Consider the following 9,290-nt stretch of genomic DNA (forward strand, 5'->3'; position numbering starts at 1 on the left):
AAAAAAATCGTTCCTTTTTTATTTATTAAAATAAATAAATAACTAAAAACAATTAAAAAAAATAGATAAATAATTAAAAACTGATGAAACTTTCAAGTCCCAACAAACCTTAATTTAAGCGTCTACATAAATTATACGGCAAGCTTTTTTGACTATAATATTTTCCTCTTTGTAAAAATATAATCTTCACAATAGTCACTAGAAATAAAAATTAATTATATTTTTTTACATAGAATATATTTATTTTTAAATTGCTAAAATTTTGAAATTATCGTGTTAGACGTGAGAAGCATGTTATCACACGTTACAAAAGTTAATATGTCCTACTCAAATTACACATCCAGAAACTTCCCCTTTAATTTAATTTATTCCATGACAGCTGTCCATCTATTTACGGTACCTATTCCTTGTCAACCTCTTTGCCGCCTTAAATGGTTAAACCTCATCTCTACCGTTGAATATCTTATCTTAAATCAATCTGAACCGTTCATTCCCTCAAAATTCTCAATAAATTACGTCCTCCCCCTTTTCATTCTTGTATACCTTTTCCCTCTACGCCTATCTTCGTCTTTTCTCCAGATCTCTCTCTGGTTGTTTATCTTCTTCAAATTTCATGATCAGATCTGTGTAGATCGTTCCTTGATCTACGTTTTGGTTATGGATTTGCCGTGTTTCTGTACCGGACCGCCGTGGTTTTGTGCCGGACCGGCTACTGACGGGCCGTATGGATTGATGGGTCGATGTTTGTTTGATCTGGCCGACGGTTGACGACGAGATGGCGGATCTGATGTCTTTTTGTGCTGGTTTGAGGTAGATGAGCATAATCGAGCATCAGATCTGTTCGGTCTTCATAGATTTGTGGAGATTGGAGCAGAAGTTTCAGCAACCGTGATGTTATCCTTTCGAGGGTTCAACCGTTGTTCGGAAGAGATTTATTGGTGAGCTAGATAAGCTTTTTGTGTTTTTGTTTGCTTGGTAATTAAGCAAATTACCTCTGTTGAAAACATGCCAAGTCTTTCTACATGTTGCAGGTTTGAAGATAGATGCAAGGACTATCGGTTTGGTGCCTTGTTGTCATAGATCAGGCTCTTTTGACCGGTTATCATCGGCCGAAGGTTGAATCAGAGAACGTTATGGTGATCCAAGGTTATGATGGTCTAATTTTGATGTTTATAATTATTTAAATGTTTTATTTGCTTCAGTTTTTATTGATGCATGCACATGTACGAGAGATAAAAGAACGAGTTGAGGTTGTGCGAGGTATGAGAGGAAAAAGTGAGGTGTTTATTGTTTTATGTTATCAGGCCTTTGCCATGTTGGGTGCGCTCGCTTGGCAGGCCAAAAGTACCTAATAAAACTATATTCTTTGGTGTTGGAGAGGAGAGGCACAGGGTTTTGCCTGGATCTCCTCTCTGTGTGTGTTGCATCCTTTTTATTTTTTCATGCTCTTTCCCTGCTCCTGCGTCTACCAATCTCGCACCGATCCAGTGGTTACTTGTTTTGTATGGACAAGTTATTCGTGTTGAATTTTGCTTAATATGGCGATGGACAAAGCAACGTTTCTACTGCTGCACTTATCAGAGGTACATAATCAATTTTACATTATCAGCATCCATGTATTAATTAGTTTTCCTCTATAATCACCTAGACAGTAATGATAATATCTCCAATCAATAGTTTTAGAATTATTCAACAAGCCGTACAAAGCTTAGTTTTTTAAATGCAGTCACATACAGCTGATTATTGAAGTAGCTTTAAACTATTTCATAAAATATTTTGGATGGTCTCCCCTCTCAACTCTATTCTAGATATCCAATTTAACCATGAAATTTGATAACTTAGGGTTCATGTACTTCATATTTTTCAAGAACGAATGTATTTCAAAAACAAAAATATTGACACCTTTTAAGAAAGTATTAACAACTATAAGACCAATCTTTCGGTGACGCATCAACTTTAAGTTGCGTTTAGCTTAAGCCTCGTGCTAACAATTATTTATCCGTTTAGCTATCAAACTTGAACTATTATTTGAATATTAGTAGTTTTTTTCAGGTGAACAAGATTCACATCTAAAATGTCATATAAAAAGCCATCTAAAAATAAGTTCTGCGTAAGAACCATTAGCAAGGCATAACCAAGGCTTCAACCATATGTCTCTTCTTGTCGATGGCTGTTCTTTTTCATTTGTTCTCATGGCTCTTTTACTTGGAAAATATTGCCGTCTCTTCGTTGTGGATGAGTTAATTCCTTTTAAGTTAATTCTATGGTATGAGTATTTGTGGAATGCCACTTCGTTTCTCTTAAATCGTGATGTAAATGTTTCAATCTATGGAGATGCCGATTATGGCTCCCCTTTTGTGTAGCCGTCTGGGAAGTGTATTTTAGGCAGGTTTGGGATTTTGACTGTTGAATTACTTCCGTGTACTGGGTAGATCTTGTATCTGATTGGATGATGGAAAATTTGCAACTTAGAACTTGGGAATATCTCTTTGTTTCTGATTCATGCTGTCTGGAGTCCTACCTTGCGGTTGGGAGTGTTGCTCAGTTGATGCATGGATGTTACCTGGTGTGTTCAAGTTTTGTTTGTGCTGTTGCTGCTGTTGAAGTTGAAGATCTGAAGATGCGTCTGCTGCTGTTGGAAGTTAAATCATTTCGGTCACACTGTTGGTTTGTTCCTGTTACATTTGGAAACACTCAGAACTTTTAACTCATGAACTTGTTGCTCTTGCTTGTTTGAATCTGTGGTATGCATCATTAACACAGTATGGTAGCCTGGTTATTCTTCTCCTGCTGTACTGCACTCAAAGAACTTGTAGCAGATAAATTTTCTCCCTTGGGGTTTTATTAAGCATATTATAATGCTACTCATGAGGTAAATCATCCGTCTTATAGAAGATATTCTTTTTTTTCTGTCTGTTAATATTTCGCTGAATTCGAGTATTTTATGGACTCTAATGGTATTTTTCCCTGTCTGCAGTTCCGATTGTTTCTACTAGACTGGAATGTAAGGCATGTTTTCATGTATGACAATTCACAGTTCTCATGAAGACCATGTGGTGCATTTAATTTCTCCTCTTTTGAAGATGCTGATTTGCCGTACCTAATGGTTTGCAGTTTTATTCAATATTGAAGTTATTATTTTTGGTTTTACTGTTAGTGCGATAGTTTCGGTTTTCGCTCTATATTTTTTTTTTATTTATTTCTAGAGAATGTCCGTGTTTGCCGGAAATGTTGTCCCATGGAAGTATTTGTTGAGATTAGCATGGGGTGTGTCCTTTGGCGTAAAAGATTTACGCCATTTTAGTATTATAATATACCATCGAGTTATTGTGGTTACGATTATTTTAGATTTTTATACCTTTTTGGGGACTGTAACATGAAAGTTGTACTCACTCACACGCGTTTGATCAATACTTTTTTCTTATGAGAGTGTTCATTATTATAACCCTTAAAGTTTGTTTTAAACCAATGGTTATGTTCACATGAGAGTTGTTCATATTCCTTCTAAGATGGTTGACTTTCAATTACCCTGGTTATCATTTTTGGCCCTAATTTTTTTTAATCTGGCAGTAGCTTTAAGTTATTTATAAATTATGACTTAACTTTTAAGATAGGTGCTGTTTTCATTTGTTTAATGGCCTTATCTTCGTTAATTATCTAGCTGCTAAATTACTTTTTCGGATGGATCCAAGAGCTCGGTTTATGGTGGAGCGCTCGATGCCTGTTGTCGAGAGGTCGGTGGTTCGAATCCACCTGGATTCCTAATTTAGGTGGGGTATAAAATGTATTTAATGGAGTCTTGAGCCTAAATCTTAACAAAAATTTTAAAAGGGTGTATGAGATTTTTTTAAAATCAAAATGGTAAAATTGTTTATGAAGTAGTGACTTTGTTCATCGGAAAAAAAATCATAATGATTTTGAATAAGTCGGCTGTTATTCTTTTTTTAATAAATCGCTGTCTTGGCAGTTGTTTAACGTTTATTTTTTTTTTAAATCGTTGTCTTAGTAGAGATTTTAAGTTTAATTTATTTTTTATATTTTAAATAAATGTAGATTTTATGTTAATTTTTTTTATAATTTAAGTAAATAGCTGCCAGCTTTGTTTTTTTAAACTTTTTTTCATGAAATTGTTCAAAAAACTAATTCTGTCTATTTTTGTATAGTAAAATTTGTGCAAAAATTTTTGTTCAATTTTTCTCCAATTTTGTATTAATTTTTGAAGTTAATCACATGTCAACTTTATCAGAAAAAAATTGACATGTCAAATTTTTTAAAAAAATAATTTTTTTGATAAAATTCATATGCATTTATACGAGATCAAAAAAACCCGAGAAAATCAAAAAAAGATTTTTTATAAATACACGTGAATTGACACTATTTTTTATAGATGCATGTGAATTTATTTTATTTTTTTTGTAGGAATTTGACATGCCAACTTCTTTTTGTAAAGTGGATATATGATTAACTTTAAAAATTAAAATATTTTTTAGAGAAAAATCGAGAAAAAAAATTTTGCACAAATTTTACTACACAAAAAAAGGCAGAATTATTTTTTGAGCGATTTAAAAAGAAAAAAGATTAAAAAACTAAACAAAAAATTTGGTAAATTGCTGCCAGTAATTTACTTAATTTTTTTTTAAAAAATAAGATTTGTTAAAAAACCAAAAAAAAAGTCTTTGATTTAGGCAGGGATTTAATTTTTTTTAAAAATTGATTCAAAATTACTGTCTTATCAGCTATTTGATTTTTTTTTAAAAAATAGCAAATAAATAATTTAAATTTTTTTTAACGTACTAAAGAACAATTTTAAAAAAATTATTTTGAAAATTAGCGATTTCTTTAAAAAGATTTTTTTTAAAAAAAAGTTTTAATTTTGCAAATTGCTGCTATAGCAGAGATTTTGCTTTTTCTAGCGGATAAAATTGCTACTTCGTGAGCGGTTTTGCTATTTTGATTTAAAAAAAGATTTCATATACGATTTTAAAATTTTTATTAACATTTTTTACCATTTAGCCTCTGAACTCTATTTTTTTGCGCCGTGTCCTAATCTTTTTGTAGAATTAACATTTTCAGAAGTTCAGTACCTAATGGAGATGTAATTATATGAGGTCATTATCAGATGTAATTGTTCCACATCATTGTTGTGACTATTAATATTTTGAAGTTTATCCTACAGTTTGCTGTTCTCTTGTTGGGTGCACGAAATTTTTCCATGAGAATCAATATTTTTTTTTGGTCAATATAATGATTGAAGAATCAGATAGTGTAATTATTGTAGTTGTCCAGTAACATTTTTTCGTGTTTTACATGTTTCATCCCGTTATCACATTTTCACGAAAGGACCTGAGCGTTGTAATTTTTATTCAAGATGTTCCATGGAACTGGTATAAGGATCTCAAGTTTCCTGAACTATTTATGACTATGTATTGCAAAAACTAGTAATGGAACATGCATTGGGCTCATGTACAGGGTCAATTGGATAGTTAAAGTGTCTGGTTGTGCATTATGAAAGTTGGAGGTCAAAGTTAAAATTTGAAGAGTCCAATATATGTATTATGCCATTTCAGTTCGCTGCAAATGACTTGAGCCAAATAATCAAATCTCAATTTATTAAGCTCAGGACATCTAGTTTTAATTGGTTGATTTAGCTACGACAGACGAGATAAGCATGATAGAAATATAATAGGCTGGTTTTTTATGAAGAGCCAAGATAGGATATGGTAGTATTATCTTCATTACAATCGCTTGTGGTAAATTTTGATTATCGCATTTATTGAACTTTCACAAGGTAAAATGCTAGTTCATTGCTGTTTCAACAGATGCTTTTGCTCCCTGTTTGCCTGTTAGTAATTGTATCAAAACTTCAATCTATGTCGGATGTTATAGTGCGCCTTGTTGTACTCCTTGGGCGGGTACCCTTTTTATGGTAGGTTACGAAGTTTGGCCTTAAACAGCAGCGTTGTCTCTAGGTCAAATTGAAGCTTATCAGATTATAGTTGATGGCTATGATTGTTATCAATGGCCTGGTCATAAGGCCTGAAGTCCAGAGAATTCTTGATTCATGCTACTCTTGGTGTACTGTTTTGCATATTTTTGTCCCCCTTCTTTGATACAGTAATTTTTCATTCTTTATGCACTTTTGTTATATGCAGTTTATTTCCCTTTTACAACCCTTGGGGTTTTGCACTTTGTTTATAATTATATACATGTGACTGTTACTTTCTACATTATGATACTTGCGCCAGTTTTTGTTTAATTAGTTTTTGTGGCAGAGGTATTGAGCAGATTTGACAGCGCTTTTTGTTGGTGCTGCCCTTCAGAAGATGAAGTCTTGTCCTTTATACAAACTTCGTGTTCCTAATGTTTGTGTGAGTGTTAACAAGTTCATATCTTATTCTCAGTGCAATTCCAAATGTTTTAAGTGTTTCTTGGTAAGGCACTATTATTGATGGCATATTACTCTTTGCCCCAGTAGATTGTGTTAATTTATCTGAGCGTCCTGATGTCTGCTGAGCCATGGCAGTGTATTTTCCGATACAGCATCAGTACTGGCTTGGCGGTGATTGGTATTGGTGAGCTTGCTAAATTTTCCTTAATGGATGACTTCTGTTTCAACTCAATACATTTTGGTAGATTTATCGTGACAACTTGATTATTTTTTCTACGATGAAGATATGACTGTTTGTTCGAATCATTGCATCAATACATTTTGGTTATCTATTCTATCAAGAGTAACTCTGATCAACAATATTTTGGGTTTGAGAAAGTTCATATTATCAATATAACATTTGTTAGTAGATTTGTTGAGAATATTACCCCGTTAAAGTATTTACTAGTTTGAATGTAGATGTTGGCTTAACAAGTGTTTTCTCTTGTCTTGTTTGAATATGTTAGCAGTCTTGTCGAAAACATTAGAATTTGCTGTAGTTGTTTTTATACATTTTTATTCGGTTCTGTTATAGATTGATATATCATGGTTTGCAAGTTGGTGTTAGAATTATACTGTGAATAATATTGGTGTAACGATTGGGATAGATTTTTTATATCAAAATTGACAAATTTTATGGCTAACACTGTAACCAAAGTTTGGTAAGGGGACTAGAGAAGCAGCAGACAAAAGTATTCTAACGTCGAATTAGGATCAACTAGGACAGAAATAAAGTATGATGTCAAACTTTTCTTTGGTGTTAAGGTAATAACTTTGAGTAAATATTCTCTCGACTTATGATAATATAAGTCAAGATGAAAAAATATTTCTAGCATGTTTTTCTATAGGACGGAAATGTTAGACATTCTTGATAATGAGTTTGTTGTTATTCAATCACTGATTATATTAGAATATCAAGGCTGAATCAATATTATTGGTGGCTTAAAAAAGAAAATAAATGATAATTGGAGTCTGAAACTCGCATATACTTAGCTAGCGTTTGGCCATAGATTTCCAAATATTCTTGGCAAACATTATTTGAGTGAAAATTTGGGTGAAATTTCACCATGTGTTTGGCCATAAAATTTGGGAAATATATTTCACCTTTTTAGAAAAATATGATTTATATGCACAAGTTTAAAAACTAACAAAACTAACTAAAAGTTTGTATTACAAGTCAATTGAATGTTCGCTATAACAATGACAAATAATGTCCATGACACTAAAGCAATGTGATAATTTGGAGTGAGTGCAACAAGAATTATTACATACATCGTGAAGTAGACAAAGTACATGACTTTGTTACCTAAAGCCAATTTTTAATAATTTTCATCAACAATCATATCATTATTTAATATTCACTAAATATTTTATCACTATTTTGATGTTCACGTAAAAAATGATGTAATACAACGCAAGCAACAACTAGAGAGGGTGTTTTTGTAAAAGATAAAAGATTGGGGTAAAATTTTAATTTTTAAAATATCCCAAATAATGAGATTTGGCCCAAATACTAGAAAAAACTAGTATTTGGAAATTTGGGATATTTGCAAAAAATATTTGCCAAATAATAGCAAATTGTATGGACAAATATTATTTGCCAAATTTTTCCCAATTTCACAAAGTAAGGTTGAAGGATATTTTGTGACTTGTGAGCTTTTATTATTCATCTTTTCGAATAATGGAATAGAAAAAAGAATTCTCTTCCACAAAATCCTAATAACTTTATTAATCCATCCCTTTCATTTTTATTGTCATATTATATTTTTATATATTTTCAATCGACGTGTAATCTATCCAAATTTCAATTAAATTTAATTATATATATTGTAAAGAATAAGTCCAAGTTATAATCTTATTGATGTTTGAACAATTCAATAAAATCTTACAATTTAAATAAAAATAATAATTATGTAAGAATTCTTTGTGCATTTTACGTATAAAACCAAAAATCTCTTAAAGAATTTAGCTTAGACAAAAAAAAAACACCTTTATTCAATGTGCAATCTTTAAGATAGTGGAACTCGTGATGCTTCCTCCAAGAACAAATTCTTTTTCATTTTTTTATTTATTTAGCAATTTAGAATAAAATATTTATTATTTCTAAAAAAGGAAAATAATAATAAATAAATACGAAACGTGCATTTAATTTTGGAGACATTGTAATAAAACGATAAAGGGTAGAAACACGCAAGCTTTTTTATTCTCTTCCACAAATTCCAACTTGTTTGTTATGATATTTATTTTGATTTGGCAGTTTATTGGGTCCCCAAACTTTCTTTTATTTCTTATACCCTTTCATAAGCTACATGTGTACATGAGCTGGCCAAAAAAAAAATTAATTGTTATAGTGTGTGAGTCAGCGGTGGAGTCAGAAATTTTAGGGTGTCAAATAATAATAATTTGTAATTGTTAGAACAAAACAAAACAATATTGTGTTATTTTCGGTTCAAACTTAGAACTCCTTCGCTCAAATGGACATCTATAATTTAATTTTTCAACGAAGGGTGTTTAGTTATTGACTGTAGTTACGCCACCAACATGAGCAAGTTGTGTACGTTACGATCAAAGAATGTGGGATAGTGAATGCGATTTTTCCTTCCTTAATAAGAGGTCGAGAAAGTGTTTCCCCAAAATGGGACTCTACCCAATATAAAATTGTATTGATCAGACTTTAATGTGAATATCATATGCCAAATATGAAACATATGAAAGATTGTGTAGGTTAGGAAAAAAAGAAAAAAGAAGAAGAGGGAAATAGAATGTAGATTTAGATTGTTTTTCAAGGGGGAAAAAAGAAGACAAAGGGTACTCTATAGTCCATGGTTGATATATGAAATAGTTAATTCTAGCTATTTTTAAA

At 31.6% G+C, this 9,290-nt stretch overlaps 1 long non-coding RNA gene across 2 annotated transcripts; it reads left to right on the forward strand.

Moving 5' to 3' along the window:
• The first annotated feature begins 464 nt into the window (after positions 1-464).
• Positions 465-3,424, forward strand: LOC101258747 (uncharacterized). Of its 2 annotated transcripts, XR_011220435.1 has the most exons (4): positions 465-938; positions 1,032-1,583; positions 2,433-2,872; positions 2,978-3,424. It is a non-coding gene; the product is annotated as an uncharacterized lncRNA (long non-coding RNA). The 2 variants fall into 2 exon arrangements; XR_011220434.1 differs by lacking the exons at positions 465-938; positions 1,032-1,583 and having other exon boundaries at positions 1,590-2,872.
• The last annotated feature ends 5,866 nt before the right edge of the window (positions 3,425-9,290 follow it).

Source organism: Solanum lycopersicum, chromosome 4 (genome assembly GCF_036512215.1).
Source record: "Solanum lycopersicum chromosome 4, SLM_r2.1".
NCBI classification, from domain to species: domain Eukaryota; kingdom Viridiplantae; phylum Streptophyta; class Magnoliopsida; order Solanales; family Solanaceae; genus Solanum; species Solanum lycopersicum.